Here is a 13792-nt window from a genome sequence, read left to right on the forward strand (position 1 = left end):
TAATCTTCCTAACAATAAAAGTCCAGGACCAGATGGCTTTACAAATGAATTCTACAAAACCTTCAGGAAACAGTTAATACCTCTACTTTTAAAGCTCTTCCAAAAAATCAAAGACACAGGAATACTCCCTTCCACCTTCTATGAAGCCAACATCACCCTGATACCAAAAGCAGATAGAGACACAACAAAAAAGGAAAACTATAGACCAATACCTCTGATGAACATAGTTTCCAAAATATTAAACAAGATCTTGGCTAACTGATACAGCAGTATATCAAAAAGATTGTTCATCACGACCAAATGGGATTTATCCCAGGAATGTAAGGCTGGTTCAACATAGGTAAATCAATCAATGTCATTCACCACATCAATAAAAGCAAAGCCAAAAACCACATGATTATCTCAATAGATGCAGAGAAAGCCTTTGACAAAATCCAACATCCACTTATGCTCAAAACACTACAAAAATGGAAATAGATGGGAAATTCCTCAAGATAGTGGAGTCCATATACAGCAAATCTACATCCAACATCATACTCAATGGACAGAAGCTAAAAGCAATTCCCCTCTCAGATCGGGGACTAAACAGGGCTGTCCATTATCACTATTACTCTTCAACATAGTATTGGAAGTTCTTGCCATAGCAATTAGGCAAGAGAAAGGAATCAAGGAAAATAGACTGGAAGGGAAGTCAAACTCTATTTGTAGATGATATGATAGTAAACATAGAAAAATGTAAAGAATCCAGCAGAAAGCTATGGGAAATCATTAGACAATATAGCAAGGTGGCGGGGTACAAAATCAATGTACAAAAATTAGTGGCATTTCTTTATGCAAACACTAAGTCCAAAGAAGAAAATATCCAGAAATCACTCCCATTCATTGTCTCAGCAAAATCGATAAAATACCTAGGAATAAACCTGACCAAAGAAATTAAAGACTTGCATATTGAAAACTACGAGTCACTATTCAAAGAAATAGAAAATGATACAAAGAAACGTAAAGATATCTCATTCTCATGGGTCAGAAGAATTAATATCATCAACATGAATATTCTATCCAGAGCCATATACAAAGTAAATGTGATACCCGTCAAAGTCCCACCAAGCTTCTTTTAGAGAATAGAAAAAAAAATTACAGTCATTTATCTGGAACCAGAAAACACCTCCAATTGCCAAAACAATCTTAAAGAAAAGAAACCAAAATAGAGGTGTCACACCCCCTTTACTCAGACTGTACTCAAAGGCCATCATAATCAAATCATTCTGGTACTGGAACAAAAATAGGGACACAGACCAGTAGAACAGAATTAAATGCCCAGAACTAAACCCCCACACCTGTGGACATCTAATTTTTTATAAAAGGGCCCAAATTATTAAATGGGGGAAGGAGACTCTTTTTCAATAAATGGTGCTGCTGGGAAAACTGGGTTGAAACATGCAGAAGAATGAAACTGAACCACTTTATCTCACCAGAAACAAAACTCAACTCCAAATGGGTCAAGGACTTGGATATAAGACTAGAAACTATCAAATACTTAGAGGAAAACATTGGTGGAACACTTTCCCACCTAAACCTCAAGGACATCTTTGATGATACAAACCCAATTGTAAGGAAGACTAAAACAAAGACCAATCAATGGGATTACATAAAATTGAAGAGCTTCTTCATGGCCAAAGAAACTATCACACAAACAAAGAGACCCCTCACAGAATGGGAGAAATCTTCACATGCCATACATCAGACAAGAGACTAATAACCAAATATAAAGAGCTTACCAAACTTAGCAACAAAAAAGCAAATGACCCCATCCAAAAATGAGCAGAGGATATGAACAGAATATTCACTACAGAAGAGATTCAAAAGGCTAATAAACATATGAAAAATTGTTTCAGGTCATTGACTGTCAGAGAAATGCAAATAAAGACAACACTGAGATACCACCTCACTCCTGTGAGAATGTCATACAACAAAAATGACAAAATGACAGCAGCAACAAATACTGGAGAGGTTGTGGGGACAAAGGAACCCTTCTGCACTGTTGGTGGGATTGTTAATTAGTCCAACCTCTGTGGAGAGCAGTCTGGGGAACCCTCATAAAGCTCCCATATGACCTAGTAATTTCTCTCCTACAGATATAGCCTAAGGACTCCATAAAACATGACCAAAAAGATGTGTATATACCTATGTGCATAGTAACACAATTTCTAATAGCTAAAACCTGGAAGCAAACCAGATGTCTGACAACAGATGAATGGCTGAGAAAGCTGTGGTATATATACACAATGGAATACTATGCAGCTATTAAGAACAATGGACCCATCTTCTCTGACCCATCTTGGATGGAGCTAGAAGGAATTATGTTAAGTGAGATAACTCAGAAAGACAAAAACTAGTATGGGATGATCCCACTCATAAATGGAAATTGAGAAAGAACAAAGAGGGCAACTCAAAGCAGAATCTGACTGAATTTGGAGTATGGCAACTAAGTAAGAATCTCTGGGTGGACGGTGAGGGTAGATGTTCAGCTTCATTTGGGGGGGTGGCAGGGACACAGACCTTTGATGGTGGGAATGGTGTAAATACACACTCCTATTAACTTACAGTCTAATAAATCACTTTAATTAACATGAGAGGGGAAAATGGATTGAATGTCTTAAACTTTTTGATTCATATTCCATAGCTCTGAGTATATGTTCCTTCAATCTAAGCACTTAAAACTTCAAATTGGTAATCAGATTGAATTTTAACAATGGGCTAAAATTGTTAACACATTTCTAATAATAACTTATTTTTTGAAATTTTAAATCTTCTAAAAACTTAGACTAGTGAAAACAGAAACAACAGGTGATATTACTTTATAAGATACAGCTATATGTAAAAAGCATAAAAGGACATAAATTATGGTGAGGTCTTCTATGATACAGCAAATCCTAATAGATATTTCAAAATTATTATAAAATAATTTGGTGAGAGATTCTCTTTTTAAACCCTTAGACAGCAGGAACCTTCCCTTTTCTCTATAAAGCCCATGTTTCTCCTAGGCCTAGAACCTCTAGAGTGAGGCTCACTTTCTTGCATGCTTCTCTCAATTCACACCAACTGATACTGCATCTGCTGATCCCAGCCTAAGCAGTGCAACCAGTACCACCTCGGCATGTTTCACTCTGGACTGTGTCCAGAGATGCTGAGCATGAGATGTCAACACTTCAGCTCCATTACTCTGGTGAGACCTTTTCTAGTTTATAGGACTCCTTAATTCCATTTTGGGTGGCACACTTCTTAACAGAACCTCAAAACTAGATATAGACCAGAACCCACGATATAGGGCATATGTACATGTATCCATAAGTTAGGGGAAAATATATACCTTAAAGCAAAAGTGCACAATAGTTTGCAGTGAGTCAATAAATGAAGCAAGAAAGTAGAAAGATCTAAAAAGACACCTTAAAGTACCTAATGAAAAAGTGTCTACTTAGACCTAGATACCCTTCTCACCTACCTCCTATTACATGTCCCTCAGTCACTCCAAACTTAACCTTGTCAGACAAAGTAAGGACTACAAAAGCTGAATAAGGAGAAGAGACTGGCATACTTTAATGATGACTCTTTAGTCATTAACAGGCCACCCCATCACCTGGGGCCCTAGTCAGGGAGTACTGGGACTCCCACACAGACATGATGGGCCTAGACTTCTAAAAGATCCCTCTCACCATTGTCACTGGTCTTCTCCATCAGGAACAACATAATGGACCCATTAGTGGGCCCATATATGACCTTGCCCTCAATGTGAACCAACAATGGTAGGGCATGTTCCATTTTCTGAAGAGAGGTTGGACAACATACTGTACCTACTACCTGAAGGAGATGGGTCCTGAAATTAGTGTAGCCTGGTATGTTCCTAGCTGTGACCATACAATGTGAGCTCAGACCTATAAGGATGCAGAGGTTACATAGGCTCCTGTGTGGAATATGGGCCCCAAATCAAATCGATGGGGTTTATAGTTAACAATATTTATATACTTTTTCCATACTAGGGAGCAATTCTCTTCCCTGATCGAGCTTTCTAGTCCTTTTTCCAACTATGACACCATCTCTGCATACAATAACTTGTGTCCACCTGCATATTAGCTGTCAGGCTCAGGAAAAAATTAGTAAAGTCATTGGCCCCTTGGAATATACCTAAAATAGACCTACTCGCTGTTCCCAAAATGGAGACCCCAAGTCTCATCTGCAGTTTTCTTACCTTTAGGTTCATGATTAGTCAACAATTTGTCCTGCTTTATATCTTAACTGTTTTTCAGCCATCAGGTTCCAGATGGTACTATGATGCCAACCCGACCTCCTTGGGCAGACAACCCCACCATGTGTCTTAGAGCTCTGCCTCTCCAGATCCCTGCCCCAGTAGGGAAAGAGAGAAACAGGCGAGGATTATGGATCAACCTGCCAACACCCATGTTTAGAGGGGAAGAAATTACAGAAGCCAGACCTTCCACCTTCTGTACCCCATAATGATCCTGGGTCCATACTCCCAGAGGGATAAAGAATAGGGAAGCTATCAAGGGAGGCGATTGGATATATAGAGTTCTGGGGGTAGGAATTGTGTGGAATTGTACCCTTCCTATCCTATAGTCTTGTAAATATTTCCATTTTATAAATAAAAAAGGGCAAAACATAGATAGATAGATAGATAGATAGATAGATAGATAGATAGATAGATACTTATAGAAATAAGTCAACCCATATCTGTAACCTTGGGAGAACCACTGCAGTTTCCAGTAAGGCTTGGGGACATAGAACTGTGGTGATGGGAACATTGTGGAATTATACCCCTGTTATCTTGTAATTTTGTAAATCAATATTATATAACTAATTAAAAATAACAAATATTTAAAAATACAGCATTATATAAGACTAGTATAGGATAGGGGGCACTTAATGCCAAGAGATTTTATAATTTATTACCTGAACAGTGGAGGTTCACCTAAGACTTGAGCAGGGGAACAAGTTCACATGTGAGGGTTTAGAAGGTAAATCGTGGCTGTGTTGTAGACAAGAGGAAATAAGACTGTGAATTTTTCTGGTGCCAGAGTCTTTTTAAGTTAGACACAAACTGGCATTTTCATGTATATCTGCAAATGCCAGTCCAGGGAAAGGACTGGGGATCCAGTAGCTGTGTTTGCCAGCGGCTGAATTCTGAAACAAAGTTTCTTTCATACAAAGAATATTTTAGTCCCTATGATTCTATAGTAAGATCAGGCCACATGTTATTATTGGAAATGCTTTCTATTATTAGTTACTATTACTGCTCTTGGACTGTTGAGTGCCAAGGCTTGGGAAGAGCTGGGCAGGACCCAGAGAAAGAAATGGTCTGTGAAGTTTGTATTTTCCAGGGCTCAGTCAACAAGCACTCAACCTTACGGCTAGTCATGTTATGCTCATCCACTCACACTTCAGATTATGTTCTTAGGTTTATGTCAGAATAGTGATGGTGGAACCACAAGACACAGTCTCAGAGGGTGAATAGTTACCTAGCCCCACTGCTGAGTTGCTGGCATGTTTCTCAAACATCCTAGGGTAGAATATTGCAGAATGCCTGGGTAAGTGTGTAGGTGAACCACATGGATTTCTTAAGAGACCAGAAAAGATATAATAAGATCACTCACAATACTCTTGTTTATTAAGCCAAACCCTTTGTAGATAATTTCTAAGTGTTTTATTCTGTGTTGGCGCTAGGATAAAACAGACGGGGGACCCCTTTCACCTCTTCTGTTTAATTTGTTTCACCCAACAGAATTTCCATGTTGGGTGTTTTCCAAGACAATCCTAAATTTATATACTTTCCTCCTTTTTTTAGCAAAGATGATTCACTAGATGTCAAAGCAAATGTAGCTTTATTTTAGTACTATTGTCAGATTTTTCTTTTAAATCTATCCAGAATTTAGAACAGCCAATCCTCTCAGTTTCTGATATGGTTTTCTAAACCATAGTAACTATCCATAGTTGTAATATACACAGCAGATGCTTAATTAGTACTTAGATTCCTGAATAAGTCACACAGGAAGTAAAGTCAGGTCGTTGGTCCCAGGGTCCTGGTCACTGAGATTGATGAATTCTGGGATTTCTCATCCAGCTGCTGGCTGCGGGTGATCAACAGTTCCACAGGTTCAGTTCCTACAGAATTGTTGCAATGCTTACGGTCCCGTGGTGGTAGGAGTCTCTCAGTGGCCGCAGGAGGGGCCCTCATTTTCTAACAGCTGTTCTGAATAGTGCACAGTACTCAGCCAGGTTGAGTACTTCAGAGCATCCTTGCCCTCCCCTGAACAGCAGTGACTTGGACAAGAGGAATCAATCTTCCTTGAAGATGCAGATGGTCAGATTGCTTTCTAGACTTCACTAGAGGTGGGACAGATTTCCAGAGATAGATGCACACAGAGATACCTGACTTTCTTGGGTGGGAAAACCCACTTCTTATTCTGGGCATATATTTGGACCTCAGAACCCTTTCCATACATTGGTCTTTGTCATGAAGAGTCAGCAAAGCAGAGCAAAAAGCTTTGGAGGTAGACAGGCCTAACTTTGAATACTGGCTCTTCCACTGATTAGAAATGAGTACTAATTTGCTAACTTTCAAGTGTCAGTTTCCCCATTAGTAAGTAGAGATAATAATGGTGATTACTTAGGTTAGTTAGGGAAAGTACTAATAGGTTCCATAAACAATTATCTTAGATATGTATGTCTTTGTCTGACAAAATAGCTCACATGGATAGTGTGCCTACTTTGTTATGTGCATGACTCAGGTTCAAATCTGGCCACTACCACATTGGAGGAAGTTTTAGTACTACAGTGGTTTCCCTCTCTCTCTTTTATGTTTTCCTTTTTTTAAAAAAAATTATCTTTATTTATTGGATAGAGACCACCAGAATTCAAGAGGAAAGGGGGAAATAGATAGATAGATAGATAGACAAATTGCAACAGAGAGACATCTGCAGCAATCACTGAGCTTTTCCCTTGCATGTGGCAACTGGGGGCTTAATCCCAGGTCCTTGCACATTGTACCATGTGTGCTTTACCAGCTGGCCCCTATGTCTTTCCCTCTCTGTCTGGAAAAAAAGTAGCCAAAAGTAGGGAAGCCCTGGTGATGACTAAATCAGTAAGTAAAATATTAATGTCTCGCCACGAGAAAAATTATTTCTCATTTAGACTGAGCCTAATGTGAATATTTTTGTCTATCACTTCCCTGAGTGACTCCTCCATGAAAGTCCAGAAAGCAGGACTCTTCAGTGCTTTCCCATCTTCTAGGGACATAGAATGCTGTGTCTAGCATTGGAGGAAAAAAAGGAGGAGGAGGAGGAGGGAAAGAGGGAAAAAAGTAGCCCAGAACAAAAGCTATTAACTCCTTGAATCACAAGATGTTTAGATATGCAATGGCATTTGGTAACTTGAAACTGGCCATCTTGATAGTATTTACACTGGGGAAATAGACAAATGCTACAAGTCAGTTCATTTTCCACCATGAGAACCAGTTTTAAATATTTAAATGAATGTCACTGGTTTCCTCCTGCTCTGAGATATAGAAGCATCTTTGGGAATGAATTCTTTTTTCAACCCCTTCCTGGGAAATAATATTTGAGAAAGAAGTGATTTCATTCTCAACCCTCATGTAGAGGAGTAGAACTTGACTACTAACTAACACAAATTAGTGACCTTTTCCAAGGTTCCAACTCTTAACCCAGGAGGCAAGATTTGGGAAGGTCAGAAACACTTTCCACTTGTATTCCCTTATACTGCCTCAAAAATACCTCCTCGTTCTAGATATCTTTCTCAACTGTACTCCATGGAACCAACCAGAAGTGAGAGATTTCAAGGAGTTGGGAATTTTGGTTAAAAGTGGCTTTTCTTTACATCTCCCATATAGAAGAGATGTTTTATAAAATATGATTATTAGTTATGCACACCGTGTACCTATGAATATATCCTGTTTCCCCATATTAATATTTCATACTTTTATCATTTTCTTTTCTTGCTTTGGGAACCATTAACAGAGTGTTCCTGCTACCCAGGATTTTCAGGAGATGGGCCCAGAGCAGCCCGAGTAACATCTAGAAGGATGCGATAGAATGTGCTACTGGAGCCCCCTGCTTTTCTTACCTGTGGTGAACATTAGTCATCATTCCCCAAAATAGTGCAGACAGAACAAAGACTTCTTCTGGGTCTCTAGGCTGACCTTAACCTGGGGCTGTTTGCACTGAGGGAGTGGGCCTGGCAGAAGGGGTGGGGGCTAGCTTCACTCATCATTCCAGTGGAGAAAAGGCAAGGTTCAGTGCATTTCTGTTTGTTTTTATAAACTCAATGGGGCCACCTCCATCCCCACCACCACCCAATTTGCAATCAGACCTTCCCCAGACTTTGTAACACAGCCTCACACAGCCACAAGTTCCAAACAGCAGTGGATGAATGGCAAAGCCTGAAATGATGTCAACAGCTTGTGCTGAGGCCAAGGAAAATATGCGGGGGCTCTCTATGGCTTCATCCCCCATGCTTGTTACAAGGCAGCTGCGAGTCATAAGTTTTCTTCCTGAGCAGACAGAGTGCAGTACATCTGTAGTAAAGTCAGGACCAAGCATACCCTTCCAGACCTCTTGGACCCTCTCACTACTCTCCACCATCACCAAAGAATTAAAGTCCCCCCCACCCCCCGCCCCAAGCAACTCAGAGAGGAGCAAGGGATGGAGTGTGGGCTGACTAGAACTGGTGAGAATTGGGGAATATTTTCAAGGGAAAGTTAAAATCCACAAATTGTGATGGTGGGGTTGGGGAGAGTGAGCAAGCCGGGCTGGGGGGCCTCTGGTCTAAGAATTCCACAGCCAAAGTGACACTGGGAGTTGAGACAGCTGTTGTGATCATTTGTCCTTATGTCTACTCATCGCTTACACACATTTTTGTATTGTGCTTTGTGTTTGGAGGAGAAGGGGCTTGAGTTGCCTGCAAATCACTGTTCCGAGATTCCACTTGAGCCAACCCATGGAGACATGGCCAGAGGCTCTGAGAACCCTGCTCATCGTTGAGGCTACTTGGTGCAGCCATCTCCAGGGTCAGCAGTTCTGCTTTTGAATCTGAACCACACAGATGCACCCCCAGGAGAATAGATTAAGTATCCAAGCCGTGCATTTTATGGATCAAATGACAGGTTGGTGGAAGCTGGATTATTTTTGAGTCCGGCAATGCCTTGCAGCCTGGGAGAGGGAGCAGTTAAGCATAACTCCCTGGCTGCTGTCTACTCTTCCTCCCAGCTGCCTCCTCCTCTCCTGATCCTCTCTAAATTGCTCCAGCCAAGTGAAGTTTGGAGAAAGTAGTGTCTGTGCTGCCTGACAGCATGATGGGATGCAGGGCCTCTCCTCCACACTGACCGCCAGGGTTGGGTGCAGCTGGCCATCCCCAGGAATGCTGCCTCTCACTACTCTTGCTTCAGCCACACCACCACTGTCTCTTGGCTTTCATTTTACGATTGTGTTTTTACAGCAAACATACTTTAGAAAAAGAAGACCTCTCCCATGGTTGCAGGCCATACCACCTTGTAGCTGCAGAAGCAAAGCAGGGATGGGCCTGATCTCTGCCCCGCAGGAGGGATCCTAAGTACTCTGAGCAGTGGGGCCAGGGACGCCTGTCCCTGCATCTCTTCTTCTTTGAGAAGATGATGGGATGTAAAGTCTCCTGGAGAAGATCTAATAAAGCTGACCCACAAATTCAGAGACCCAGTCTGTGTATTTGTAGCTGTAACACCCATTCATTCTCATAAAAAAATAAAAGTAAATAGCTTGTAGCTACCAGTTCCAAAGAACACAGTAAGTACTCTCCAGAATTTAACTGTCTTCATTATTTCTAAAGTAATACCCAACACTGTAGTAGTGCTTTGCACATTGACTCTAATCTTTACACTAACCCAGCAAGCAAGATACCATTATGCCACTCTAGAGATTTGGCTCAGAGAACTTAAGTAACTTTCTTAAGGTCACAGAACTCCACAGTATTATGATCTAACTTCACCACCTAAACACTTGGTAGAAAAACCTCATAGCCTCCTATTTCTTATTCTCTGTCTTTGTAGGAAGATGGATTGCTTAGGGACTGACCACACACAGTACTATATTTTCAGGGCCCATAGGGTCCTTGGCCTCTCTTGTAGTAAGCTATCTCTTTATTTCTCTTTCCTATCAGCCTATGCAGTCATCTCTGGGATGTTTTAGAGAACCCCTGACATGTTTCTGAATGACAGAGCTGTGAAGAGGTGTGACCTTTTGGCCAAATGCCCTTTCTAATGCTCCTCATGGAATTACTGAAAAATACCACAAAGGGGTGGGTTTGGCTTAGATCACAGAATATTGCCTCCCGGGAGCAGTCTTCCCAATGAGCTGACTGCTTCTCCATGTCCTACCCACCTATCCTGGGAGGTAAGATGCATATATTTCTGGGAGACTTGGCAGGTCAAGCTCAAACAGCTGTGGAGATGAGGGAAAGTGGCCCAGAAGGGAGAAGAGGTCACCTAATCAAGCCCAAGGATTGGACCTGAATGGAGAGAGCATGGAGGCCTGGTGCCCACACACAGTGTCCATGCAGGACTTCTGAAGCCACTGCCACTGCAGTCAGTGGATCTGCAGATTTAATGATCCAGAAATAAAGGAACAGAGATTAGTCTGTACTTCCAAGATCTGTGGCCAAGTGGAGACCCTCACCTGTATACTCATAGCAGACCCTTCAACCCCAACATTGACATATGTGTGGCCTTTTGTTTGGAAATTCTCTCCTACTTCTGGATGTGCAAGATTTGGATAAAATTATCAACAATCTTAAGGTACAGGGTCATTGCCAAGGTGAATAGGATCTTTATAGTTTATTTAGTGTCATCTATAGAGAGTACTGGTTTGGGAGCAGGAGACCCATATTTATCCCAAAATTGGCTCCCAATTAACGATGTCACCTTTATCAGGACTGTTCCATTCTCTGGACATTAGTCATTGCCTCTGTCAGAGGAGGGAATGTCCTAGGTAGTCTGTTGGAATCCATCAAAATATGATCCCCTTTAAGTGGTTTTTGAAAGTGTCCACAATCAACATACATTTGACCTTAAGTGAAAGTACCACAGACACAGAAAACAATAGTATCTTAAGATGCTGTAGTTGAATTATCAAGTATCTAAAACTCAGATTTTATGTTTCCATAGAAATCAAGGAATTGGCAGAGGACCTTTCAGTCCTGTAGGCTGCGTATCCTTGGAACTGAAACAGGAGTTTGAGGAAAGAGGAATGTGGAGTAAAGATGAATAATACCCAGGGATAGAGATGAGTTATAGGGTGAGGCTATGCTCAGAAGGGCAAGGAGACCCTAAAGCAGGCGGGGCTGAGAAAGGGCAGGCAGGGGAGTAGTGCAGTTTTCTGTACTCGGACACAGAGAACAACAGATTTTTTTCAGGCTGCAAGGTCCCCACTCTTATATTCTTGACTGTAATAGGGACTTCTGGGAGGAAGCAAGGAGAAGGGTGAGTTGGAGGTTTCTGTCCTATGTCAGTGGCTCTATACTGAGTTGATGATTCAGATGATTTAGTGATGATAACAAAGTCAAAGAGACTTTGGAGGAAAAACATATCTTACCAAAAAGCCTCACAGGGATTTGGGGTCAGAGGAGGAAATGGGGTCTCAAAGAAGAAAAGCCAGGAGAAAACATCTGCAGGTTGGCCTGCAGGCTGGGGGAGTGAAAAACAGGCATCTAGGAGCAGCTGCCAAGGAGCCTGAGTCACAAATCACCACCCTAGTGAGGGCTGTGGAGCTATGAGGGTGGCAAGAAAGGCAGACTAGACAGCCTAAGGTCCAAAGGCCCAGTCTCCACCATCAAATAGCAGGTGCCAGGTTGACTTCACTAGCCAGAGTTGGTGCTAAGTTTAACTGCAGAGCTGATAAGCAGGTTTTCTGTAGTTGAATATTCAAATTCCTAAGAAGGCTCTTAGAAGCACCTTTAATTCTATCCAGGGATAGGAAACTTCTTAATTTATGGAATTAGTGTAATAATAAAAAATACTTATTGAATATATACTGCATCATGAACTGTGCCTTGTGTTTTGTACATAATGTTAGGGTGCTCCATGAAGGCCAGAAGAGTCAAGAATAAATAGGAACAGGCACATCTTTTCTGGACTTAACCACAGAAAACAACAGACTACATCTATCTATCTATCTATCTATCTATCTATCTATCTATCTATCTATCTATCTATCTGTCTGTCTTTTCTGGACTTAACCACAGAAAACAACAGAATACAGCTGTCTATCTGTCTATCTATCTATCTAAGCTTCTCTCCCTATCATCTATTTAATCTATTTAGAAGAAATGAGGAAGAGAGAGAGAGAGAGGAGGGAGAGAGAGATAGAGATAGAGATAGAGAGAGAAACAGGAGAGAGACACAGAGAGAGAGAGAGAGAGACCACTCATTACTAAGTGTGGCAAATTGGAAATCTGGAGTGCAGGTCTGTAGGCTGGAGATGTGGAGAAGAGCTGATGTAACTTTAAATCCAAAGACAGACTGGAGGCCTAAATTCTTTCTTTTCTCTGTAGTTGTTTCTCTTTAAGTCTTCAGCTCATTGGATAAAGTACATCCTCTTTCTGAAGAGTAATCTGTCTTATTCTAACCCTACTGAATTAGGTATTAGTAACATCTAAAAACTACCTTCATGGCAATATCTAGACTGGTATTTAAATAACTGAGCATAGCCAAATTGACATGAGATGGAGCCATTAGCAATACCTTATCCTTTTTAATCCTCACATCTGAGAAGTAGGCACTGGTATAACCCCATTTACAGGCTGGGAAACTGAGATTAATAATAAAGGTTGGAAAGTTGTCAAAAATAGCACAGCGTGTAGATGACAGAACCAGAGTGCATCTGCAGCTTTGTTTGAATCCAGAGACTATCTGCAACCTTTACACTGCACTACCTCCCTGGCTTTACTCCAGATTATTTAAAATCACATGTACTTCCAAGGGTAGCATGATAAATAATATTTATTGACTCTCTTGCTTCTTCCATTATTCAAAGAATCTCTATGAGCCAGACATGCTATGCATTGGGCCAGTCCTCTTTTGACCCTGGGGGTCAGCAGTTTCCAGCCTTTCTCTTCTGTAACACCAACATTTTAGTGGGATTAATTGTCATGCCCAACATTAGGGCAATGCCCAGTACACTTGTGGTTTCTCTGTTCTTTCATGTTGCACTCCAAAAGCACTTTCATTTTCATATGACTGCCTCAGACCCTTCCCAGAAGTTCACCTGCTCAGGAATTCTCATAAGGCATAATATTGGATTTAGGATCTACTCTCCCCGCTTATTCACAGCAGTGTTGGAATGGCTGGGTTCCCAAGGATTTGGAAACTAAGATGTTATTAACCTCAAGAGGGCCAGACCATCCACCTCCTACTTCATGGTCAGGGGGTCACTCTTCACCCTGTAGTTAGAAACATAGGTGTTCATCTAACTTCTAAACAAGATGAGGGAAAAAGCACAGAAATTTAAATTCCTGCGATTAACCTTGAGGAATAAGAGTTTGTATTGCCAAGTAAAAGTTATTTTCCTCAGGTCTCTTAGAGAAGTGTGCTGATACCAAGAAAATTAGACAAGAAGGGATCAGGCAGTAGTGCGGTGGGTTAAGCACACATGGCACAAAGCGCAAGGACCAGCGTAAGGATCCCGGTTCGAGCCCCCGGCTCCCCACCTGCAGGGGAGTCGCTTCACAAGCTGTGAAG

This window comes from Erinaceus europaeus, chromosome 10 (assembly GCF_950295315.1).
Source record: "Erinaceus europaeus chromosome 10, mEriEur2.1, whole genome shotgun sequence".
Lineage (NCBI taxonomy): Eukaryota > Metazoa > Chordata > Mammalia > Eulipotyphla > Erinaceidae > Erinaceus > Erinaceus europaeus.